Source organism: Dasypus novemcinctus, chromosome 24 (assembly GCF_030445035.2).
Source record: "Dasypus novemcinctus isolate mDasNov1 chromosome 24, mDasNov1.1.hap2, whole genome shotgun sequence".
Classification (NCBI taxonomy): Eukaryota; Metazoa; Chordata; class Mammalia; order Cingulata; family Dasypodidae; genus Dasypus; species Dasypus novemcinctus.
This window is the reverse complement of record NC_080696.1, coordinates 36614386-36641709: the sequence shown is the minus strand read 5'-3', so window position 1 is coordinate 36641709 and position 27324 is coordinate 36614386. Positions and strand designations below refer to the sequence as shown.

The window sequence follows — 27324 nt, the reverse complement described above, 5'->3', positions numbered from 1 at the left end:
TGGCTATAAACCCTAACAGCATAGAGCACAACTATCAAAAAACGGGGATCAGGACATGCAGTGTTTTTTAGAAGTAGAATAATCTTGATGAATGGTTTTACAGATAGCAACTGGGAATACTTCAAATCAGATGCCAGGAAAGAGGGAAGGGAGGGAGAGGAAGAGATTATTAGCTAACTGCAATACCCCTCACAGCTGGGACTCAACAGCAAGAGTCAAACACTGAGGGAACTGAGGATATATTATAAACATAATAGTACAGAAGTAGCCACTAGAAAATACAAACACCCCTAAATAACAAAAGATTTAAACATCTGTGAAATTATTCCTCAAAAATTAAAACATGTCCAATGTACACATTACAAATAATGAAAAGAATTAACTAATGTTAACAGTCCAGTACTGTCTATTCTTCCATATCCTTCTCCAAACATGCAAACAAAATGAATTCTTATTGCTTGTTTTCACGCAGATAGGATCACACCATACATATTATTCTATAATTTATTTTGTTATCCAGCCATCAATCTAACCTACCTTCATTTACTTATATAGTTTAACTGGGTGTCTAGGTGAACTGATCACATTAGCAACTAGAATAAAAGTGTCTCCCCAATATTTTAGCAATAATTTACTTTTCTTTCCTTATTACTTTATCCAGAACCCCAAAATAATGTTCCGTAAAAGGTGGGTTAAATTAACAAAAATAACTTCAGCATTTTAACAGTTAGGCTTGATAAGAGCTGCTACAATACAACGGTTATCTTTCAGTATGGCGAGTCCAACCTCCGCTGAGAGTCTCTTCTGGACAGAAAGAGCTCCCTTCTCTCACCACCCAAGCTCTAATCTGATAATCATCTACCTAGTTTTTCTTCCCAGGTCCCTTCTATTTGCTTAGACAGTCTCCTAGAACTTATCTCCTGCTTTTAAATCTTTTCCAGCTGTCTTGCTTCTTTCTGGCCGATGAGCTTTAAGCTACCTCTGCCACTCGATGACCTGCACCAATCATGCCGTCTTCCTGCAGTCTTCAGACTTTCCGAACTGAGTTACTCTAAAACAAATTCCTTTTTACTTCCCGTGGTTTTTTTTTAAACCCTGAAATTGAAAACTGGGGTGTTTTCTGATTATAAAGGTAATATATTCTCATTTAGAAAATTCAAGCAACACTGAAAACTATAAAGTATAAATCAACTGACCACTTATGTAGCAACCAGGTGAATATCTTTTCAGTTATCTGTCCCACAGAGGAGGGAGTCAGTGGAGCTAGTGAGATGGCCCATTGCCACCTGAGACCACTATGTACTCAAGATTAAAAGCAAAGACCGCAAAGCCTACTCTCATACTTTACCCATATGTGTATTCTTCTACTTATTCTGTTCTACTTAAATTACAGGTAACTTGACACTTATATCACTACCAGGCCTTTTTCAGAAATTTTTGATACTTCAGTCAGCTCTGAATGGCATTGAGTGCGTCTCTGTTGGGTAGAAACTAGAGTATCTGTCAAAAGCCAGGTCAGAAACTCTAAACTGGGTAAATTGTCTATAAACAATCAATAAGTTAGTAAAGTACACTGCAGTTGACGATTCTGTTTTCAATCTGTTTCCTTTATAGGTGGCTGCTTTCTTAAAGAGGCTTTGAGAAAACAAACAAGGATATAAGGGAGATATGATTGGGGGGGAGACTTTGAGGGCAGAATGAAGAAAACTAGAACTAAATCACATTTAAAATAGCATTACTAGTACATGAGTCCGTTCAAAAGAAATAGGCACACACAAATGAATACAAGTAAAACTGGAAATCTAAGTAACATTGGAGGATTGTATCAATGTCAATATCCTGCTTGTGACACTGAACAGTTCTACAAAATGTTACCATTGGGGGACACTGGGCAAAGTATACAAAAGCTCGCTCTCTGTAATTTCTTTCAATTGCACAGTGCAAATACAATTATCTCAAAAAAAATTTCAAAAAAAAAAGACTGGCAGAATACAGACTAAAATGTTTAGTGTTAATACTGTAGTGCCAGGAATAAAGGAAAACTTTTTTTAAAACATATCACCTTACCATGAAATACAGTATATGTTTATTATGTTTAGAAAAATAAGACTCTCAACAGGTTGAAAGAACATAGCAGTACTGAACATTTTTTAAAAACATTTTATAAAATTGTAATGACTACTGGTAAAGCAAATACAGGGCTGTTTGACAAATCACAGAATTCTAGAAAAGGGAAAATGCTCAAAATTTTAAAAATCTGGATAAACAAAGGGGAAGTACTACTTTGTACAAGTGAATGATGAACTCATGGGACTCATTATCTCAGGAGGTAATATAATCTGAAGACAAATGCTCTGGCCATACACTTCACCTCTATTTTCTTTAAAATTGCCACGTCACCTTCAACTGAAAGGCTCATCCGCCCTCCCAACCCTCTCTCAGCCTCGGGGCCTTGGCTGAAGTGTTCAGTGGTTCCCTCAAACAAGCTCAAAACCCCTTGTTAAACACTTTTACCACACTTTCTCCCCTTTTCATTCACTGCACTTTCTCCACAATTAAAGTGAATTATTTGTGTGGTGGTTTGCCAGTCTCCCCTTGAGAAGAAACTCCAAGAGGACAGAGAACACACGGATGTGTTCCTGACCGACCCTTTACTGCCAGTGTCTAGCACTGCTGGCACCTGCAGGCAGCCAATACATTTTTGATGAATTAAGTGCCAACATAAGTTCAGTGACTGCCATATTGGGTGGTGGTTGGTTGGTTTTGTTTTGTTTTGTTTGAGGTACTGGGGCTGGGGACGGAACCCAGGACCTTGTATGCGAGAAGCTGGAGCTCAACGACTGAGCAACATCGGTTCCCCTGAGTGGTTATTTTTTTCATTTGTTTGCTTGTTATTTGTTTTGTTTTATTTTGTTTTGAGGAGGCACTGGAGACTGAACCCAGGACCTCCCATGTGGGAAGCAAGGTGCTTAACTGCTTAAGCTACATCCGCTCCCCTGCCATATTGGTTTTCTTAGGGAAACTGAAGACTCTTGTACAAAAGCAATTATTAGGTAGATTACTCTGAAGAACTGAGACCTAGATATGTTTTATTTAATTCCACAAACATTTATGAAGGATTTACATCACCTTATATGATGATGAAATTCTATAAGTAGCTCTACGGCAAAAATTGTAAGCAATTAAAATTACCTTGGAAAAAAATACCTTAAACTGGCCTTAGACATTTTAAACTCAGATCTTAACATCTTTTCTCTTCCGGCTATAACCCTCCCTTTCCCCAAAGCAGTGGATGTCAAGATGTGACGTGAACTCAGATATGGCAATGTTGTATTGAAAAGAATTTCTCTCCCTCAATCTGGACCCAGTATGTATCATTCAGCTAAGGAAGACTAAATGTATGATACAAGTCCACAGAGCGACCCTAGGCCAGGCATTATGGTATGTTAGCTGCCGAGGATACAAAGATGTGAAAGACAAGCAAATATTCCTATAGAGTCACATTCTACCTAAGGAGGAAAGTTAACATATGAGGGCAATATAACAAAAATAATTCATATACTAAAATGTTAAGTGTTAAAAAGGAAAAGCATGCTGCAAAATTTTATTTTCCAGGTCAGAAGCTTCTTATGCTCTTTCTAGTTATTTTCTTTCTGTAACCAAATCCTCATTTTCCTCCAGGCATATGGATTCCTCAGGTGGATTAGGGCAGTCAATGTGCTCACAGAAGCAAGAGAGAAAACATACTAGTAATAAAATCTTTCCTCCAGTAAAAGAAAAAAATAAAATGCAAAAGGGAATAGCATGCAATGTGCTGTGGGAATTCAATAGGAGAGACAGCTCAGTTGAGGGTGGGATAGGCATGTGCTCCACTGAGGCAGGCATAAAGTTTGGAGTATATGGTGAAAGCAGAAAATGGGGGTTGGGGGTTGGCTGGTTAGGAGAACTGGGGCCTGGAAAACTGGGTGATTCTTTTATCCAAACATGCCTTAAGCACCTGTGTTAGGCCAGGCCAAGAAACGTGGAGATTCCACTCTTAGTAATGGAGAGTTACTGGAAGTTTTCAGATGGAACAGTGAGGCATGCCATCTCATCCTGTCAAAGACAGGACAGAAATGAAGAGCCTGAGCCAGCTGACAGCAACTATGAAAGGTCAGAGATGAGGAGACCCTCAACCTTGCACAGGGAGTAGGTAAGGAAGGATGGAAAGAGCTTCAGAAGCACATGTCAGGTATAAAAATTTGAGAACTTGGCAGTCAAGTAGATGTAAGGGTAAATGGAAGAGTTAAAGATTACTTTAGGTTTTGAGTTAGCATAACTAAAGATAACTACAAACATTAACTTGTAAACATGAGCATCCATTGATTTTATAACTACTCAATGGATTTCTCAATACAGGAAAAAAAAATGCTTTGTGGTAAGAAAAATCAACCTTTCAAGACAGATAAAGCAGTGCTTTATTTTTCAAAGTACATCCTCCAAACAAAAGGATCAGGGAGCCTGCAGAAACCTATTTAATATAAAAAGAATGCATTAGAAAATAGAGAAAACCTTATGGGTAACCTATTTCTGATATATTTTTAAAGGATGTAGCACATGCGCATAGGTAAAAAATAGTTTAAGATCTTGAAAGAATTTCTGGCAAAAGTTTTTACTTTTTTCTCCCCCCAGAAGAACCGCTAGTAAATTAGAGAGAAAAAACCAAAAGTCTCATTTGAAAAAAATTTGCTAAAAGCAGAAAATGATATTTAATATGACAGTCGCTATGGCTAGAAGACAACCTCCCCCGCCCCTCCCTTCCTTTTCTGTGCTCATAATTATTAAGGGAGCAGGAACATACACAAATAAAAACAGAAAACAAGTCACTTTCATCACACTCTGCCAGAGGTACCTGTGGAACGATCTGGAGATCTGGTGCAATTTCCACCCCAGCCTTCCCTAAGCCTTCTTCTTAGTTATTGTACTGATGCCAGATTCTGAACCTTTCAGAAGTAGTACCTCAAACCTTCCTTTCTACGTGGAGATGGGTGTACATGTCCCTTTCTACTGAGAAGCCAAAGAGCACTGCCAAGTTAGGGACAAAAAGTTTATGTGAAGAAGCACTCCCACCTCTCCAGCACCCCACAAACTGGCTTAAACGAGGAAGGAAGCTTCTAACTGTAAATATTTCACGCTGTTATCTTTATCGGCTAACAATTTCATGCTCGCCCTTAAAAGACGGACCTCCTTTTTTAACACGTAAAAGATGGACAAAGTCACAAGGGACCACGGAGATTGCCTAGCCAAAGGTTCTGGGCAAAAGACACCTTAGACTCTGACATACTGCAGTGGACAGAGTTAGAAGGTTCAAGAAGGAAGAACACTGTACAGATTAATGCACCGTCATGAAAAGGTCTTGCCTGAAAACTAATCTTAAATAAATATAATCAAGAGAGGCAATGTTCTTAACTATAAAGCTATTATTTTAAGCAATATGATATACAATGAGTAAACATGAGACTGAAATATACGTATTATGAAGATGAGTCATCTGGAATTCTATAATTTCTTTTTTTTTTTTTTTTTTTAAAGATTTATTTTTATTTACTTAATTCCCCTCCCCTACCCCGGTTGTCTGTTTTCTGTGTCTTTTTGCTGCGTCTTGTTTCTCTGTCCGCTTCTGTTGTCGTCAGCGGTACGGGAAGTGTGGGCGGTGCCATTCCTCGGCAGGCTGCTCCCTCCTTCGAGCTGGGCTGCTCTCCTTATGGGTGCACTCCTTGCGCGTGGGCTCCCCTACGCGGGGGACACCCCTGTGTGGCAGGGCACTCCTTGCGCGCATCAGCACTGCGCGTGGGCCAGCTCCACACGGGTCAAGGAGGCCCGGGGCTTGAACCGTGGACCTCCCATGTGGTAGACGGACGCCCTAACCACTGGGCCAAAGTCCGTTTCCCTTCTATAATTTCTTACAGCAAAATTAACATGGAGTAACGCTGCCACAATATTTAGATTTAGAAATCTGCTAAATTCGTAAAAAAGACTATATATTTATTTACAAAACAGGAAACTCTGATAGGATATTCTGTTGTAGACCAGAGGCAAAAACCCTGCTCAGAAGCAAAAGATGGTAACCAAGGACCAAAACAGGCCAATGCTTGGGAACTCCAGAAGAAAAGGAAAGTGGGTCGTAAGGAGCTACCTGGCCCAAGAAGTATCCCTGGGAGCTGTCTTTCCTCCTGAGTCCCAGAAATCCAGCTGAATCATATTCCTCAGGGCTCTCATCTACTCCCTACACCCCTGAATCCGACCCACACTCCACGCCATGGGAACCCAAACTTACTTGGAGGTGAGGAAATAAACTATTTCCTTGTGCCAGGGTTGCATGGGAAGGGGATATATAAACGCACATGCTGACATACACACTACAGCCCACCCACCCCCGATGGAACCCCAGAATGTTTTATATTCATAGACTCATGATTACAAGTACTATTAAATTATATACAGTTATATCACTATTGCATACAATAATTCTATGGACATATTATATGCTTCAGGTACACTGTAGATTAAATAGGTTCCATGGGCTGGCTTGGACCTTAATCACAATTCATAACATGGATTCTACAGAAAAATAGGTTCAGAGTCTCAGACAACCAACTTTAAAACTCTTCAAGCATGACACATTTGTGATTTTAGGGGACAGTCTGTACTTTCATGGTTGGTTACCACTTTGATTCCATGCCAGCCTATGAACATTGTTCTTGTGAGCTGACCAAAATACGATTCTAGGGGACACTCTGTATAGTAATAAACTTGGAGCCTCATAAGCTAATTATTCCATGATACATAAGACTGGCTGGCCATGGCTTTTGTCCAAAGTCTCTCAATTTAAAATAGACTATACAAGGATATTAAAAAAAAAAAATCACAAATGCAAAGTTTTGCACAATCTGCCCCTTTTCAAATTTACAGTCTATTGGTAGTTAGTTTTTATTCACATCTCTCCCAACATGCTTAAGCACGTGCTTGATTCTATCATGCATCCTCTTCAACTGACATGGAAAGATTATAGATACACCCTTAAATACAGTGGCAGAAAGTTAACTACAGTCAGATTAGATAACAGCACTTTAGGGCTAGTTTGCAGTCAGTCAATTGTCACGAGGCTCAAAGGGAGAGAATCCACAGACTTTGGTTACCAAGTCTATAGCCAATACCACATGGCCTGTATCCTTACAGGGAAGTACCCAACATGTCAGTAATTGCTGGTGCTAGTTGTGGTAGACATGGGAGAGAGGATGATGAAGAGAGAAGGAAGGGGGTAAGCAAGACAAAGGGTAGGACTGTGAGTGGGGACTCAGTAACACAGAGTACATCACGGAGACCAAACAAGTCTGCCTGAACCCAGCACTCGGGACTACTGATGCTGCTTCTCTCCACGCAATCCTTACCATGTTTTACAAGACCCCTGCCAACAACCCTGTCTTGAAAGCTTTATTTCTGCTTTGTTCTCAACCTTTCTACCTCTGGCCTTCAGTCTTACTAAAGGTTAGAAGGCTTTTTCATGCTTAGGAAACCACAGTAAATAACACTAAGGATTCTGAACTACTGCTGTATCCAGGCGCTACAGAATGAAAGCAGAGAAGTGCTGCAGTCAGGAGAAGAAACCTCTCTTCCATTTAAAGTCATTCTCCCTGATGAAAAAGCAATCCTAACGGTCTAAGAAACAGCAAGGCCTGAAGGAAAGCAGGTGCCATCAGGAAGAAGATTCCCTTTTGGTCACAGCTCTGCTGTATGACAACATACCATGCTGAATCTATAGTCTTTGAAAAAAATGAGGATAACAATCCTTGCCCCCAGTCATTTGCCACAAGGGGTTCTACCATTTAAAATAGGTAACAAAGAAGTGCTCTGCAAATTATAAAACTAAGCCCTTTTATTCTAAATGATTACATTCACAGAAAAGTTCCAATTAAAAGACAAATTTAAAAAAAAAAAAATCACATACAACAAAAAGCCAAACAACCCTAAATAGCTTTTCTTCATAAGAACCGACATGTCAGGGAAGCGGACTTGGCCCAGTGGTTAGGGCATCCGCCTACAACATGCGAGGTCCGTGGTTCAAACCCTGGACCTCCTTGACCCGTGTGGAGCTGGCCCATGTGCAGTGCTGATGCGTACAAGGAGTGCTATGCCACGCAGAGGTGTCCCCCGTGTAGGAGAGCCCCACGCCCAAGGAGTGCGCCCCATAAGGAGAGGCGCCCGGCGTGAAAGAAAGTGCAGCCTGCCCAGGAGTAGGGCCACAAACACGGAGAGCTGACACAACGAAAAAAGAAACACAGATTCCCGGTGCCGCTGATAAGGATAGAAGCGGTCACAGAAGAACACACAGCAAACGGAAACAGAGAGCAGACAACTGGGGGAGGGGGAGGAAGGGGAGAGAAACAACTAAATAAATAAATAAAAATTAAAAAATTAAAGGGAATCATGTTTTTAAAAAATGGTCAGCTACAAGCCGTAAAGCCAAGCTGACCAAAGGCAAGAAGGCTTTTAAAAATGTTTTATTCCTCCTCTCCTCTTCTCCATTCAAATAAACATATGCTATGGGCAAATACTGATGTGTTCATAAGATGCACAACATAGGGGACAAGCTGAGATCCACAAATAAGAGAATCATCATCTTCAGGGCTGAACCAAGGATAATATGTTAAGAAAAAAGTTAAAAGCAGAAACAATGATTTTGTTTCAGAGGCAAATGCTTCACCTGCCCTGATTCTTTTTTTGCAGTGAACAGTCTAGCAAGAACAAAGTTTCAGGAAATACCAAACAAATGAAAATCTACAGACAAACACACTTAAGAAAAATGATCTAGAGACCTAGGACGTTGCTTCCATTCTCTTCCAGGGCTAAGATACAAATGACTGAAGCAAAAGCAGTCCCAGACCTTTTGGGTAGTTGAGGCTTGATGAAGACTTGACAAACTACTTGGCAAGAGTAAGTAAACAGGAAGTAATAAAACAATGGCTATGATTACAGATAACCACACAGTGCTATGCCAGGGGACATACAGGGGCCAGGGGAGGACCCCAAAGAAGCCTCTAACTTAGACCATGGGAAAGGGAAAATCAGGGAAAGAAACCTAAAAGAGGATGATTAAGATGGGACTGGAATGTAGAACAAGAGCTAGGCAGAGTGTAACTGGGCAGAATGTAGACTATTCCAGGCAAAGGGAACAGCATATGCAAAGGATCAGCGAGAGACAGAGACAAAGAGAGCACCAGCATTTCAGGAACTGAAAGTGGTTTTGAGAGCTGTACCAGAGCCCAAGAGTCTAAAGTGCCTGCTCTGAATTCCGGGGCCATTATTACTGCTGGGGTGGAAAAAATGAGACTGCCCAGGAAGAACAAAGATGAAAAGAGTGGCTGGGGTAGAGGAGCAACTCCCGCAGCTGAAGAACAAACAAGCTCACAAAGGACACCTAAAAGGACGTGTAGAGTGAATGGGAGCTATAAAAGGAAAGGAAAAAGAAAAAAACAAGTTACTGAAACCAGGAGAAAAGAATATTCAAAAGGCAAATAGGAGTCAACCATGTTAAATGGTGCTAAATTAAGGATATAAAGTTTCCATGGAATTAGTAACAAGGAAGCAAATAGTGACCTTGTCAAGACTCATTTCAGTGGCTTGCTGGGGATGAAGGGATGGAGACTAACTTCTTAGAATCAAGGAATGACTGAGAGGTGAACCATGGATACAGTGTCCATTTCAAAAACTTCATATGGAGAAGAAAATCACAGCACAGTGGCTGGAGGGAAAGTCTCAGTTGGAGGAAGCCTGAGAATGTTTAAGATGGTAATAGCAGGGAAGAGGATGTGGCTCAACTGACAGAGCATCCGCCTATCATATAGGAGGTCCAGAGTTCAAATCAAGGGCCTGCTGGCCCGTGTGGTGAGATGGCCCACAAGCAGTGCTACTGTGTGCAAGGAGTGCCAAGGCACTCAGGGGTGTCCCCTGCGTAGGGGAGCCCCATGCGCAAGGCGTACGCCCTGCAAGGAAAGCCGCTGCATGCGTAAAAAGCGCAGCCCGCCCAGCCAGGAGAAGCACCGCACACTGATGCAGCAAGACGCATCAGATTCCCGGTGCTGCCTAGCAGGCAGACACAGAAGAACACACAGCGAATGGACACAAGAGAGCGGGGCGGAGGGGGGGGGGGGTAAAAATAAAGTAAATCTTAAAAAAAAAAGATGGTAATAGCAAGGGAAGGCTGCAGATACACACCTAAAAGAGAGCAGTATTTCTCAAACAAGAGAAAAATGGAAAAGTATCCAGACCACAGATTCAAGGGTCTCCTTAATCAGGAAAAAAGGCTCTTTATGCCTTGTAAGAGACAAGAGGTAGACAGGATGGTAGGTAAGTTCTAGATCTGATGTCCAGAAGCTGAGGAAGACACTTGTTTATAAGGAACAGGAGACAGCTCTGAGGTTAAAGACCAGATTTCTAGTGGCTCAATCTGTAAAACTTTAAGGTTTTCTCTGGCAGCACTTAGCAATCTGGGCCCAAGGAGAGAAAAGCAGACAGAGGGCCTGGTCCAGAGCTAGAGTTGCTTAGGGATGGGCAGAGCAAGGAGTACTGGAGATAAGAGCATTTAAAGTGATAGGCCGTGGGGTCTCAGCTTCACAGGGAGGCAGGTGAGGACTCTGGCGGTAAGGACCAACTCGAAATCTGGATAATAGGGAAAGACAGTGGAGGGGAAGTAATTAAGCGAGGGCGTTAGATGCACAGGAGGCGGTGTTTGGAGAATGGTAGATCTGAGTTTCATTCTACGTTAAAGGTAGAGAAACACTTAAAGGCCAGGACATGCCTAGAGGAGGTAACTACTAGTGACACTTAAATTACTCCAAAATGAAACTAGAAGGAGACAAAACCACACTTAATCTCTCTCTCTGTGTCTCTCTCTCACACACATACATGCACTATTAAAAGGAAAACAGTCAAGGCATCTTTTATTCTACTTTGTCATCCATTTGTCAGGTAAAATCTTTCTTGTCAAATCTTTAGTATAGACAATTAAATAATTTTCAAATCAACAATCAATTTTCAGAAAATCAAATCCAGAACTTATACTATATATAATCTTCTAAAGCTAGAATTAGAAGAAGGAAAGAAGGGTAGCTGTTTTCACAACTTCAATGGTTTGCAGAGATCTACTTCTGACTGCCTCTATTTGGCAAGGAAAGATTTTAATAAATATATGAACAGAAAACAGGCAGTGATCAGTGAATCAATCATTCAGAATTACTCAAGATGATAATTTTTGTGTTTAAATTTAAGTAACCATGAATTCTCTCAATTTGTAATCATATCTGAAGTATTAGAATGCCTAAAAATAAAGACCTCTCACTTAGCTCATTTAAAAGGAGGATCATTATCTTAATAAACTTATTTACAAAGTACTTGACTTGAAAGAATAACTCAAAAGTCATTTGTGTGCAGAGAAGTACTAATAACAGACCACAAAATGGGAAAAGCCTGCCATGATCTTTAAAAATACCCTTTAAAATTCTCTACGAAAAAATGAGACCTTTATTCTCACAGTGCTAGAAGCAGATCAAGGGCTTAGCCACGAATTTTCAATTTATTCTTTTTCTTTTTTTTTTTTTGAAGATTATTTATTATTTCTCCCCCCTCCCTCCGTTGTCTGCTCTCTGTGTCCGTTTGCTGTGTGTTCTTCTGTGTCTGCTTGTGTTCTCATTCGGCAGCTCCAGGAACCGATCCTGGGACTTTCCAGAGTGGGAGAGAGGCAATCATGCTCTTGTGCCACCTCAGCTCCCTTGTCTGCTGCATCTCTTATTATTTCTCCTCTGTGTCTCTTTGTTGCATCATCTTGCTGCGCCAGCTCTCCGCATGGGACAGCTTACCACACGGGGCAGCTTGCCTTCACCAGGAGGCCATGGGTATCAAACCTTGCACCTCCTATATGGTGGACGAGAGCCCAATTGCTTGAGCCACATCTGCTTCCCTCAATTTATTCTTAATGAGGCAAGCTTTACGTTAAAGATTCTTTTTATATATTAAAATATATTATAAATCTACTTTTATGTACTGTATACATACTTGGATAAGAAAAATAACTCTTTACACACGTTATCAATTCATTTCATTATGTACTATACTGCGTGTCTGCTGAATGCAATGCCCTGTGGTTGGTGCTATAGAAGCTAGAAGATTGGTGGAGAAACAAACAAACCTCCTAGAGAAGACACTGACACAGATGACTCACAGTGGAGTGAGGTCTACGTCATGATGTAACCTCTACCATCCCACTCTATTGGAAGGTTCAGAGGAACAGGTGAGAAGATCAGGAAAAGTTCCTGGAAGTCAGTGGCATGTGCAATGTGCCTCAAAGGGCAGAGGCTGTCACCTAACAGAAACAAGGAAGGGGTTGTTACCACCAGAAAGAACACCAGAGTTTAAGGCACAAAGCAGGCCAAGTGAGGGCAGGCTAAAAAGAAAAGAAAACAGACCGTTCAGCCAAAATGCAGGGAACATGTGAGTGATAAGGTGGAAAAAGCAGGGGTTGGGGACATCGCACTCAGGGTGCAGAATCTGTGATCCATTGGACTGAGAAGATCTGCATTATAATTTAAAAGGAAGACCTGTCTAGCAATATGTAGCACACAAAACCTGGGGTGAGGCAAGATGATCTGGGAGGGCAGCCAAGGTGAAAATGGCAAAGAAAATTGGAAAGAAGTGACAGAGAGGAAATATATATATAGAGAGAGAGAAAGCGTGTGTGTGAATTGCATATATGTGTGGGGGAAGGGGAATAGGAGCAGAGAAGAAATTAAAAAATATCACACGCTTTCAAGCCTAGGTAATCAGGAGATGTGACACAACATCAACAGAAATGGGAGTATAAGTGAACCCCAGATTAGGGGTCCAGAGAACACTCAAGGCTCACTTCTCCTTGTCCTTTCAGACCTCCACTTAGATACACCTCTTCCTTAGTGGCCCCAGACTGCTTGGGGTCTAAACCTCTAACAGCCCTTACTGCTCTGAACTGGGATGACGACTATACAGCCACTTTGCCTGTTGCACTACTGAGTTCTTAATGGCAGGGACCAAGTTTGTCTTGCTCACCACTTAACCCCACCAGTACAGAGACTGGCACATGGTAGTTACCCATGTATTTGTTGGGTGATTGAATAAACAGATGAGCAAAGGAAGGACGGACAGAAAGCTTCATGGGAGAAACTGGTCTTCAGTCATCGATTCCAGTTTCAAATATACAAAAAAGTATAAAGTGAATATGCCATCATCCCAAATGACTCAGCATTATTAAAATACTGAAAGTGTTTTTGTCCTTTTGGGATTCAGCTACTGGGGGGGCCCTACAAAACTTACGAGAAAGACCTTGGTTATTTTATATTGGTAAAATCTTCTTTATCTATTGCTTGTTCTGTTTGTCATAGACAGCATACCTCTATGGAAAAACAGATGTTGAGAAAATATCAAAGAAAAACAATGTCCTACAACATAAAATCCACTTCTACCACTAAACAGGGATAGAGACCTTTAACAGACACACATTCCTTGCAATCTATATATTTATTTTATTTTTATTATGACTATCATTTATTTCTTCCCTTAGTTGAGAGGCTAAGGTGGAGAAACCATCTAGTCATGAGCTTAGGCACATGACGAACGGTATCATCCCTAACCAAGTCATAAAGCAAGTCATTAAAAACACTACTCCTGGGAAGTGGATGTGGCTCAAGTCATAAGGCCTCCGCCTACCATACAGGAGGACCCCAGTTCTATCCCTGGGGCCTCCTGGTGAAAAAGAAGAAAAGCATGCCTGTGAGGCAAGCCAGTGCCCACGTGATGAGCTGAGCACCCTGCATGGTGAGCCAAGCGCCCATGTGAGAGCCGAGTGCCCATGTGGTGAGCCGAGTGCCCACACGAGTGCCCGTGTGGCAAGCCAGTGCCCATGCGAGTGCCCATGTGGTGAGCCAGTGCCTGCGTGATAAGCCGAATGCCCACGCAGGAAGCCGAGTGCTCATGCAGTGAGCCAGTGCCCGCGCAAGTGAGTCACGCAGCAAGATGATGACGCAACAGAAAAGAGACGAAGGGGAGAGTCAAGATGAAGAGGAGCAGAAACCAGGAACTAAGGAGGTGCAACTCATAGGGAACCTCTCTCCACATCAGAGGTCCCCAGGATCGAATCCTGGTGAATACCAGAGGAGAAAGATGAGAAGAGAAAACAAAAAGAGAAATAGATACAGAAGATCAAACAGTGGATGTACAGAGACAGCAAAAACAGTAGGGCAGGGGAGGGGGAATGGAGGGAAAAAAATGAAGTACAAAAAAAACACGCAAAAAAACAAAAACAAACATAAAAAGCACTACTTCCTAGATTTCTTGATGCAAGCATATTAGGCAAGCCACTCTTTTTTATCAATTCCCATAAGCCCACCAAATTTAATTTCCAAGTTGGTAATCAAAAGTAGTTCTTGGTATATATGGGTACCTTATATGATCATACGCATATTTTGTAAGTTTACAATGTTTACTATACACTTATTGTTTATCTCTGTTAAAAGATATCCTTAAAAAGATATACTTAAATTTAATAAGTGAAAAAAATTGAATTTGAGTTAAAAAAAATAGTTCTTGGAAATAACTGAACTTGGAACAAAAATATAGTCACACTCATTTGCCTGAGGTGGGAAAAATGGTGTCAACTTCCTACTTTCTCAAAACAGCAGAAGAGGGCTGAGGATGAAGTGGTTAGGGCAAAGGGCAGGAAGAAAAGAAGCATCTGGCTAATTATTTTAACCTGGATTTTACCTCAGGCATTTCCACACTAATCGCCAACCTTCTCCCTCTACCTAGTCTTTCCCTGATTGGATTTTAAAATGATGGTACACCAACTACTTCAAGGTTAGACATCTTCTTAAAATCACTCTAGCTCTCGTATTAATATTAAACTTGAAGAGGAAGCCCATTTGGAGGAGACCCCTTCACAGGCCATGTAGTGTACTTAAACAGGGGCAGCGTGCCCTGCCAGGAGGCTGTATAATAGAAACCGTAGCATAAGTTTGTGACCTTCCACAAGCCAACTGTGCTCCTCCTCTCCAGCAGGCCACTGCCGCGCAGGAATTTGTACTCAGGATGCCTGACCTTCAGATATTTCAAAAGAAGCCAAAAATTCAAAATTTTATGCGACTTCTCCCGACATAAGCAATGGCAAAAAAAAATTTTAAGACACTGTGTGGACCAAGCAAAATATAACTGGGGGTGACCAACTTGTGACATCTAGGGAAGAGGTTAGGAGGCTGGGCAATGGTCAGAAACTACAAACTATATCTTCATGTGTCCTGATAAATTGGGGAGGCTGAGGACAATGCCTTGTCTCTTTCTGCAGTCATATACTAGGAAAATGAAGCAAGGATCACATTACCACAGTGTTAGTGCAGAGTGGATCCAGGACACGGGATACCTCAGGAAGAAAAGAACGCTGATGACTTGATACTTACTTGTCCTCTTAAAACATTTCCTGCTTTATAAACCAATTTATAGTGTCTAAAAGAACTCAATAAATGTCAGCTATTACTGGGTTTTATTATGAACAAGGATAAAACATGAATCAGACTGTGCATTTTTCCATTGAAGGGGAGATTCTGGTCCAATCACAAAACCCAATAATCCTCTTTACACGAGAAGAAAAAGTTGTGTTACCTTTTAGATAAAGGGGATCATGGAACAGCCATACAATGTTACCAAATCCAGCACAACTGGAACACACCCCCCCCCTCCTTTTTTCCCCCCAGAAATGCTGTCCCACCCTCCTGGCACCTTGTGTGAACAATGCAGTTGTAGAATGTCAGAGCCTGATCATGCAATAAGGCTATCTGCTCTAATCGCCTCATTTTACAGATCCTATAACTCCTTCAAGGCTCTACGACAGTCAAAGGCAGAATCAGAACCCAAATCCAGGTTTCCTAATCCCTCTTTTTCCATCACCTCATCGTCCCTATGGGCGTGTACATTCAGGACCGTTGCTTAAGAGGAGAAGGGCAGTTTGGGAATAAATCTTTAAAGAGCAACTGTTCTATATGATACTAGAAACCAGATATACATGCCCCTGCCTTTAGAAGCAAGGCACTATCAACTAAGAGGAAGATTTCCTATACACGGCCAATCAAAGTCTAGCTTTAATCTATCTCAGAGTTGCTCAAAATCTTACAAATCCTCTTTTAATCTTTTAATGTCAACTATGCCTTTTTTAGCCAGGGGCTTGGAGCAAGAGTTCCAAACCTCTATGAAAGAATCTAATTTATCTGCTGATAAAGGAAAGAGGTCACAGGAATCAATGATCTTCAAAGAACATTACTATGCCTCAAACTGTCCACCATCCAAAATACTGAGACAATGTTATTTTAAATGTAGCCAAGTACAGAATACAGATTGTGTCCTACATGTAAAATCTGTCTTTCTAGAAAGCATGTTTTAATGTCAAAGGCTATAAAGCAAGCTGTGAACAGGAGACTAAACTTAGCTCAAACCACAAATAACCTAACATACTTATCACTTCCCTATGATCAACCTACAAAAAAAGCAAACATTAAAGGCTTTTACAAAACTAAAGGGGTAATGCCCATTTAATCCTTTAATTTCAGTTGTATCCTTTCTTCTTTCTGTAATGGATCTGGCATTTAAACAGTACCAAAGAATGGCATTTTATTGATTTGAAGTCAAGTACAAGGGAAACCATCAGAGCTGAGTTTTGCCCAGCAGGTAAAACAGCATGTGCCGTGCAGTTCTTAAGAGTTAGAATGGCAACCACCTCCTCAAAGCAAAGATGGGAAATTCTAGGTGATGGACCACACCCATCTCCAGCTGCACCTCACACTGACAGCGAGGGACATAACAGACTACTACTTCAAACCAAAGTATGAGTCCATCTTCCAAAGCCATTTCTTTCCTACTTTCAAAAGCAACATCTTCCAACCAACAAAAGGCAGTTGAGAACACAAAAGTCTGTTACCATCATGTAATAACACAAGTTGCAAAAGGAGGTTTAGTTGACAAATACATATTCACAAAAAAAGGGGGGGGGAGTACTAGGTTTGTTAAAGTTCAACTACTTTTACAGCAAATTCTCTGTGTAGGACAACTATGTTTTTGTAAGTTTCCTGGGTAAAATTTAAGCTCAGAGGATGAAAACTAGTTAAGTAAGGATGAGTACAGGACCTAGGACTGCTGCTGTGCACTCTTCAAATATTGTTACTCAAACTTGAAAAGGCATTCTTAGCTGGTAGAAAAATAAGGGAAAGCAGCACACCTGGATAGTTATCTGTGATATGGACAGATTAAGTAAAACACTGCTAATGACACTAATATCCTTAGGAATTACACAAAAAAAACTGTCAGCAGGACATGAAGGAATATTTAAACATACTCACAAATGGTATCATGACTGTCACACAAAGGACCCGTGAAACCCAGCACCCATGAGATGTGGATTCTTGAGAAATTTTCAAGAGATATGGACTAGCTAATCCTCAGGTGTTACAAAACCACATGGTACATGGTGGGGATGCTCCAGAAATTTGGGTTTCTGCCAGTAAACCTGGTGTGGCTTTAACAACTTCCTGATCGTGCCCCCATTCTGCTTTACCCCACTCGGAGAATGATCCTGAAAACCCTGACAATAGGGAGGTGTCCAGGTAGTGGAGAACAATAATGGCAATGCTCTTAATGCAAAGATGCTGTTAAAAATACAGTTCAAATCAGGGTAGAAGAAAAAAGAAAAAAAGCCAAGCATTAATAACAAAGGAGCAAAAACCAGAATATCGTCTTCCGAAAAACGACCACTAGATATTTATGACCCGTGAAGGCATATTTTGCAGGCATCCTTGCAGAAGCAGACCTATCTGAAGAGTGAAGCAGAACAAAATCTAAAAGGGATAAATAGAACAGGGACAAATGTTTAACTATCAAGGGAATTTAAAGCTAATTTACTGTATTATACTCAATGCAGTTTGCCTATTTGTTCTCTTGAGTGACACTATATTCAGAAGTGATTTCATCCCCAGACATTTTTAAGTAACCCTGTGTTCTCAAGGAACTCCAACTATTTTAAGTAATTACCGGATATTCACTTTTCTTGTAAGTAATTTGCAGTAGTGTATAATCCTCCGAGTAACCAGTATCCATCAGAACAAAAACTAAGTCGTTTGCTGGAACTTTATGTTGGAATTTTTAATGTGATTCTTCAAAAGGAAGAAATGCATCAATAAGGGAAGCTCGAAAAAGGAAAAGATGAGGTCAGGGGGAAAAATGTTTCAAAACAGTAATTATCTAAAAATAAGAAAAAGAATTTTCATTTCCTAATCACTAATTAATATTTTAAAATGTAATTTTGGAAACCTAGTTTTGCTATGTTCGTCTTATCTTAGCAAGCAGTGTTGCTCACCCACAAAACCCACAAACACAGCTGAGCTTTTCCTTCTTGATCTGGAAAAGCATGCCTCTGTCTATGGGAAGAAACCTCTGCCACAAAAGAGGAGCCCAGAATAAAACACTTACTTGGCCCAATGATTTACTTCAACAAGTGGTTAACCCTCATTCAAGGAGTTAGAATTTCCTGGCACAGTAAGTACTAGGTTAAGAGCAGTAAGAAATACGAGTAGAGTGGACTCTAAATTGTATATTTCCCAAAGAAAATATAGACCCTAAATTCTGCTTTGCCACTAAGCCATGTTTAGTTTGAGTCCATATTACAGACCTGACTTCTTGAAGCACTAATTCTTATCCACTGACCAGAGGGGATCGATAAACTCCCCTGCCTTGGCAGAATGCTAAATATTCAGAAGGGCAAATGAACCACTTTAGGAATTAAAAAAAAAAAAAAAAAGACAAAATCACTTACCAGGAGTTATTATTTTGTCTGCAGTGTGCCTTGTAGCAAGTCTTGAAGATCAATAGAATTGAGGACTAGACTTTCTTTGGCTGTTTTTTTCCCCCCTTTGGGGCAGGAGGTGGATCTTCCAGGGAAATGGTCTTGTGTCTAGTTTGCAGACATTAAAAATTTACAAACTATCAGCAAGATACTCATGATATGTCAAGCTGCCCTGAAAAAAGGACAGGGAAAGCAGCTTAATTAACGATAAAGACTATTTCTATGTGAAATAAAACAAACTGCTGGAGACTTAGGTACTTTCTTCTCAAGGATGGCAGATGAGTAAGCTATCATGCTATTCAAACAGAGCTTACACCAGATGTTTTAGGTTTCTTTCTAAAATTACAACATAAAGGGTAGCTAATCTTCATATACCTAGCTGGGGCTGAATCGTCTGTAAATTCTCAGGAATCAGTTCCTCTATCTTTTACAGGAAAAACCACCCAATTGCTACTTAGAGAAAAGGTGCATGCATAACTTCTGTGTCAGCTACTCATTTTCCCACATTACTCAATCAAATGAACTGTATTTATTAAAAGTGTTTAATACTCTTGGGGGAAAAAAAGACTGAAAATTGTTATTTGAGTCTTTAAATATACTAACAAACCTTCTCGAAGTTTTTGAGCCTAACTGAACCCATCCACACCCACATACTTTACAAAACTGAGTAACCACTGCAGTTTTTACAAGGATTATTTTAGGATTCTCTTTGTGAATACATGAGGGCCTTACATTACTTGATGTGCCCTTAGTGACAAATTAGTCAAGATCATTTTTACAAAGGAGGAGAATGAAACCCAAAGAAAGTAAGGGACCATTCAGTGTTGTTTGTGTTAGAGCTTAGACTAGAACACAAACCTAGACATTAAGGCCACTAAAAAAGCAAAAGATTAAATTATACTCTTGGCTTTAAAGGGTGGTTTGATCAAATGCCAAAAATGTTTGTCTTTATCATTCATAATAGTTTATAAAAATCATAGACCTCTGTAAAGGTTGCTACTTTCTAAGAGCCTTACATATCTGATATCTCAAACTCAAAAAATTTTATAAACCAACTACATGCAAAGTCCTAGATGGCATGCATGAAAAGTGCAAGGGACAGAGTAATTCAACAATTTTTGACAGATATATATCACCTCCAAGGTGCCTATTAAGTTCCTCTAAGGCCAAATATGAATTTGCTGTTGAATTGAAAGCTTCTGTGAAACAAGCTGGCAGTGCCTCCTTCTACTGCATAAGAACTCAAGCCTGTCTTCTAAGGCAGCCGCAGTAGGCAAAACTAGACTCTCATCAGCCAGGACACAAAATGGGAGATTTTCTTCCAGAGTGACCTCTGCTATTGGTACAAATGCTGGCTAATCTATTTGCTTCTATCATTTCCGCCACTAAGATGAGAATTAGGAACCATGTCTTCTATAGATTTTTACTGTTAGGGCTTAGGCAAGGTCCTGACACCAATTCACTCCCAGCATTCATTAGGCACTTACTTTGTGCCTAGTGCAGAGGACACTGTTGAGAAGGATGGGCTTGCTGACCTCAGGAAACGTGGACTCTAGAGAAGACAGACACCAAATGTAACGAAACAGCTACAATGAGAGAAGGGCTTTAGCAGAGAGATACATGAAATTGTATGGAAACAGGTAAGAGAGCAAAACACTAGTGCAAGGAGGCGCATGGTTGAGCTGGGAGGTGCAAGCTACAGAGGGAGAGAAAGGCATTTTAGACCAAGTGCTGTGCAAAGGTATAAAGGAATGAAAGGTAAGGATGAATTTGGAGAACACTGCATTGGCTGGTGTGGCTAGAATAGAAGGCCTGTGGGGGAGGGGGATGCTGGAACCTGGATTTTACAGATATCATGAAGTACCAGACATAGTTCAATGAGGAAGGACAGGCTAACATCTTAGTTTTTTTAAAATTTCCTTTTTAAAATGTTTATTTTAGTAACAAATATACAACCTATTCAGACATATAATTCAGCAGTGTTAATTACATTCACAATGTTGTACACCATGATGCACCCGCAATAGAAACTATGTACCAATTAAGCTTTAATTCCCCATTCCCTATCCCCTGCCCAGCCTCTGGTTACCTGTATTCTTGTTTCTGATTCTCTGAATCCCCGAGTAAGATTATATAATATTTGTCATTTTGTGTCTGGAGATCTGTTTTTTAAACAGTTATTCTATAGATAATATGAAGAATGTACATATTGGAAGGATGTGGCGAGACTTAAGAGGAACACCATATTAATACAAAACTGGTTTCACTGATTTCTGCAATGGGAAACTAGAAACAGCTGCAGATTTTAGGCAAAATATGAGAACCACTGGAGTGGGGAGAAGGAACGCATGGTAATCAACCAACAAAATGTGGCAGAGGGGGTCAAAAACTGCAGCTAAGTCCCCAGCACTCCTGGATCCTCAAAACATGCAATCAAGAGACTGATGCCAAAACTACAGCATCTCAGAAACAATAACCTGGCTAGAATTCCAATTTTCCTGAACACACACAGTAAAAAGAAACATGTCCAGCCTACTTGTCAGCATAAATTAGTTAACAGGAAATAATTAACATAAATGCTATATGGAGAAGTACCAGATTGTGCAAAATATATATGGGCTGAAGAAGGACTAAGAGAAAGTATCTGCAATTAAAAGTACCGCCTAGAACAAAAATTGTCCAAAGAATTCTGTAACTTAAAAGATCAGCCAAAGAAAACAAGTAATCACAGAAAAGAAAGAAAGAAGGAAGGAAGGAAGGAAGAAAGGGCAGTTATTTCAGCAGTTTCTAGTCTGAAACCTCCTACAGGAAATTTCTTACTCATTTTTCTATCATGAAGTTCTTATACATTTGACCACATTATTCAAGACCAGGAATTTTTACAGGTTTTGAGGAGCTAAAATGGAAAATGCAGTGGGGAGGCCAATGAGCCCAACTGTGGATATCTGGTTGAAAACATCTGTATTACCATTATGCCCCAGAGGACTTTTCAGAACCATCTGGCATGGTTTACTTCCAAAGGTACCAAAGCATTCCTATAAATATGCCAGTGATGTCAAACAAATAATGATAGCAAAAAATTCTTCCCTCTGCTGTTTCTACTTGTGTGCCCAGTTAATTTAATACTAGTCCAGACAATTACAAAGGTCTTTACACCATTTCCAAAGTGGTGATCAGACACCTAAATTTAGTCCACTCAAACCAGGGCTAAACAAGACCATTTAGACCTAATGGGTCGCTCAAGATGACTAGAACTTCCCAATCTCTCCACGTCATTTCCGTCCGCCTTTTCTTTTTTTTAAAGTGAAGTGAGTCATAGTATATAGATCTTTCTCCTCTGCACTAAAATAGCTTTTCTCCCCCTCTAAAGAGTGGCATTAAGAAGTTATGATATTCTTTTTCCTGGAATATAAGAACACAATCTGTATTGAACAGTAAGGAACTGTTATTAGTGAACTACTGTTATAGCATAGGTTTTAATCTAGTCAGGTATTAGGTCATATTTCTTAATAAAAGCAGCTATAAAGACAAATGTAAATCAAGGCATGGCTCCTTTTAGAAAGCCTACCTTTCACATGGAATAAATCTTGCCTTCAAGCCATGGACTATTGTTGCAATCGCCTTAATCTGAAACAATCAAATCATTCACACTGAAGAGTGAACTGTGTTAGAGAAGCAAGGAATTTAGAGGCAAAAGAATTAGCAAACACCTGACCCAAACCCTCTTTAAACTACAGATCAATGGCAGCATATCGCTCTCCTTTGCATTCATTTAAGCCTCTCTTCCCCATTCTAGCTTCTAAAACCAGTTTCTATTTTATATCTATGCTCTCACCTCTTTCAGTCAACCAGACAGACTCAAACCCAAGGCTCACCAAACCAGATAGTTGCTTAAATGTTAGAAAACACTGTATAAAGTCATCTAAAAATGCTATCAAAGCTGACTTTTTAATAGAGCAAAATACTTAGCGTCTGTGCTAGTTATTAACATTAATGATCAAAAACATGGTTTATGCTCACTTTATCAAACTGAGCTAGCACAGCATTTTTGCCTGAAACCTTTTTGTCTTCTAAGCTGCCACATACCTCAGCACTCAAAAGTCCACTTCACCCTCTGTTCTTTTCCTAATTGTTTCCAATTTCTTGCATCTTCTTGTTCTAGTTAGAAGCCAGGATAGTGAGAAATGACCACACTACCTTCTTTTCAAAGTTTTTTTAAAAATTACATATTTTTCTAATCGTAATAGACAAGGCAAGCTCAAAGCATTACTTTGTATAAGGCTGCCCTCATTTTGAAAGGCTGTAAAATATTGCTTTCTTTAAACTTTCATTTTCTACCAACCACAAGCACATTTCTTTGAATTCTTGAAAAATAATAGGTTTGGTAAATTGACACACAACTTGGAAAATTTGCCACTTTAGACTCAAGGTCATCTGAACTGTTTTTGAAATGCCACAGTTGTAAAATAACAGCTTATGAGCTTAAAAAGAAGAGTTTCTGACTTCAGTTTTAGGAAAGACAATATCCCCTGCTGGGGGGGGGGGAGGAAAAAAAAAATGCTCACAGGAGACAATTCTCTAAAGTCAAAAGAAACCACCTTCAGGAATGTGATAATCCATTAAGAAGCTGGGGAAATCTCAACATAAAGCAATCCTAACTAACTCTTCCAATGTGGTAGAGAAACTTAAGAACAATGAAGAAACTAATTGAGGACCAATACGCTCTATCCTAGCAACTTGCTTAACAATTTTAACAATGCTTAGGTGACAGGTCTGGCCATGCTGGCCCAACACACAGTGAAAAATAAATTCAACTAATATTTACAGTATAAATTTGTTGCTGCCAGCTCATTTTCAGTACAAAAGATTCCGTCCCAATGCCTCCACTTATCATGGAGTAGATCACAGCCAATTCCAATACTTCCGACCAAAAATTTTCACTTTAAAAGTCATTTTAGACCCTACTGCATAGGAATGGATGCAGAAAACTTGCCTACACATTTTCAAAGACACTAGTGGACTTCAATTAGTCTACAGAAACTGGACATGGAATACCTATTTTATATATTAATCGATCATATACAGATTACAGTGGTCCAGCAACACTGTAAGAGTCCATCAGTAAAACACAGACTGGGAAACGGACTTTGGCCCAGTGGTTAGGACGTCCGTCTACCATATGGGAGGTCCGCGGTTCAAACCCCGGGCCTCCTTGACCCGTGTGGAGCTGGCCATGAGCAGCGCTGATGCGCGCAAGGAGTGCCGTGCCACGCAAGGCTGTCCCCCGCGTGCGGGAGCCCCATGCGCAAGGAGTGCGCCCGTGAGGAAAGCCGCCCAGCGTGAAAAGAAAGAGCAGCCTGCCCAGGAATGGTGCCGCCCACACTTCCCATGCCGCTGAGGACAACAGAAGCGGACAAAGAAACAAGACGCAGCAAATAGACACCGAGAACAGACAACCAGGGGAGGGGGGGAAATTAAATAAATAAATAAATCTTTTAAAAAAAAAAAAAAACACAGACTATCAGACTATACTACAGTCCAAATAAAAAGGATCCGGTCAAACAAGTTTGATGGAAATCCAGATGAAACCAAGACTTGGTCAAGCATACAAAGAACTGCTTAAAGATTCTTCCTTTTTTTAAGAGGAGCTCACAATAGATCTTAATACCAGCTGATAGACCTCACAATTTGCCTTCTGGGCCTATAAACTGAAAACAGAACAAACTGCTTTCTCTCTTTACACAAGTAACAAAATCTCTCTATTCTGTTCTTTACTTAAGATAGAGAGTGTGGTTTTGGTTAATCCTCACAACCCCCGCATGACATTTAATCGGGAGCACGTATTTTCTTCAGAGGATTTAGCTTCCTGAAAACAGACCTACTGGGGTATTTTAATCTGATGCTTTGGAGATATGCGAGAAACCCTACCTTGGTAATTTTTAATTTATGACCCACCACAATCCAAAGTAGATGAGGACTCAAAGATAGATCTCAGCCAAGACCAAAGAGCAAAGCTGGGGAAAGACGCGATTTACTGAGGATAAAACGTTAAGGTTCCATAGTCCCTGACTGAAAGGGCAATATTTTAGCCACGAAGGAGGGAGGTATTGCAGGCCTCCTCGTGGGAAAACTCTGGCCTGACAGTCTTATGGTTTGCTGCTCCTCCTCACTCTGCTCAGAGCAAACGTCTCCTCCTCTGACAAACCGTGGGCGATGCCCCTCACACAGGTAACCCACCTTCCATCCAGCGGCTCTCTACCCCGCTGCAACGTTTTCTTTTCTTCACAAGGCCTGTCACCATCTGAAATTACTTGTGTTTGCCGGACCGCTTATTCGACTCCAATTCCGTGAAGGATAATAGGATTCAACACTCTCCAGCGCCCAGGGCAGTACCAAGCTCCGCAGCGACACGCCAATTCCCATCATCAAATGAATGCACAGGAAGGGGGACGGAGACTCTGCCGTTCTTGGGACTCGACACGCACTGAGACTGGAGAAAAGGAAATGTGAAGGGGTGAGGGAGAGGTAACCTTTTCCCCCAAGGAGACAAAGGAAGGGACTCTGAGGTGTTCCCGTCCAGAAGTGGAAGTAGTGGGGGTGTCAAATCAACCCCAGGGGACACAGCGGGGCTAAGCAGGGGCAGCGGAGCGAGGCGCGAAGGACTCGTGCTGAGAGGACAGCCCGGCGGCCTTCAGACTCGAGGTCAGGGGGGCTGCAGGACAGGAGGTAGACGGGGGATTTCGGGGGGTTGCGAGGCCCACTCGGGGACGAAGAGAGAAGGGGGCGGCCTCTGCCGCGGTCGGATCGAAGGATCAAGCAGCAGAGGCGAGACGGAGCGCGGAGCCCGGAGGCAGAACGGGACCCGGAGGGAGAACGGGACCCGGAGGGAGGACGGGACCCGGAGGGAGGACGGGACCCGGAGGGAGAACGGGACCCGGAGGGAGAACGGGACCCGGAGGGAGGACGGGACCCGGGGGTCTGCGGGAAAGGCTCACACGGCCCAAGCGAAGGGCCTACCGCGCTCCCGGGCGCTCCCCACCTGGTAAACGGCCGCCCAGTGCCCGGCCTTGTCGATCTGCTGAACTCCCTTTCCATCTCCATGAGGAACGCGGGCTGCTGCCGCGCCTCCTCCGCGGCTCACTGCGCGGTCTGCCATCCCGGGCCGCGTCCAGCGTTCAGCCGCAGGTCCCGCTGCAAAGGCAGACCTCAGCCGCTTCCGCCGCCCGGGCTGCTGCTTCCTCAGGTCAACCCGGCAGCCGGAAGTACGCGCCGTGCCTGCCGCGAGCTCCGCCCCCTGAGCCGAAGGGCCAATCAGCGCTCTAGAACGTGGGCAAACACTTCCGTGGGGCGGAGCCGGGGGAGGTGCCGGGCGAAGTGGTCTCAGCCTGACAGAGGCCCCGCCGCTGCGAGTGTTTTTGTGTTTTTTTAATTGATTTTGTAAAAATATTACATTAAAAAAAAAATTATATGAGGTCCCATTCAACCCCACCACCCCCACCCCACCACTCCCCCCAGCAACACTCACTCCCTTCATCATGACACATCCATTGCATTTGGTAAGTACATCTCTGGGCATCTCTGCACGTCATGGTCAGTGGTCCACATCATGGCCCATACTCTCCCACATTCCATCCAGTGGGCCCTGGGAGGATTTACAATGTCCGGTGATTGCCCCTGAAGCACCATCCACGGAAACTCCAAGTCCCAAAGGCGCCTCCACATCTCATCTCTTCCTGCCATTCCCCATATCCATCAGCCACCATGTCCACTTTTCCCATTCCAATGCCACCTTTTCTCTGTGGGCCTTGGATTGGTTGTGTCTGTTGCACCTCTATGTCAGGAGGAGGCTCAGATTCCACATGGATACTGGATGCAATCCTCCTGCTTTCAGTAGTAGGCACTCTAGGCTCCATGGTGTGGTGGTTGTCCTTCTTCAACTCCATCTTAGCTGAGTGAGGTGAGTCCAATAAATCAGATTGTAGGAGCTGGAGTCTGTTGACGCTCAGGGCCTGGCTATCCTATTGTCAGTCCAGAGATTCAAATCCCCTAAATATATCTTAAACCCCAAAACCAACTACAATTCCAGTAGAGTAGGATGAAAGTCTTATGAAAAGAGATCCCATCTGAGTCCAGTTCCATCACACAGAAACACCAGCTCCAAAGAAGGGCCATCTGACATGGCAGTGAACCCCGTCTGCCATGACCATAGAACCCGTGGGTCTCTTTAGCCCTCAAAGGAACCAACACCTGGCGATTGCATCCACTCCATCTGTCTCCCAGACTCTGCTCAGCTGTGCACAGGGGCAATTCTTCTGACAGCCTCCAGACTCTTTTGTAGAGACTCGTAGCCATTTCTGCTTTCCATTTCCCCCTTACATTAG

At 41.8% G+C, this 27324-nt stretch overlaps 1 protein-coding gene and 1 pseudogene across 5 annotated transcripts in view; both read right to left on the bottom strand.

The window, feature by feature from the left end:
- Positions 1-26099, bottom strand: part of LOC131275818 (meiosis-specific coiled-coil domain-containing protein MEIOC-like) — a 44064-nt pseudogene extending 17965 nt beyond the window's left edge.
- Positions 1-26202, bottom strand: part of LOC101414677 (uncharacterized) — a 79930-nt gene extending 53728 nt beyond the window's left edge. For 2 of the 5 annotated variants that reach the window (XM_058286927.2, XM_058286928.2), the window contains exons 1-2: positions 25983-26202; positions 25181-25433 (exon numbers count right to left, since the gene is read on the bottom strand). The gene's annotated coding sequence lies outside the window, so the exon portion shown is untranslated. Of the gene's footprint in view, positions 1-18913; positions 19116-20430; positions 20496-25180; positions 25434-25982 lie in introns of all 5 variants that reach the window. The other 3 variants (XM_071211646.1, XM_058286925.1, XM_071211647.1) reach the window with 3 other exon arrangements.
- Positions 26203-27324: the final 1122 nt, after the last annotated feature.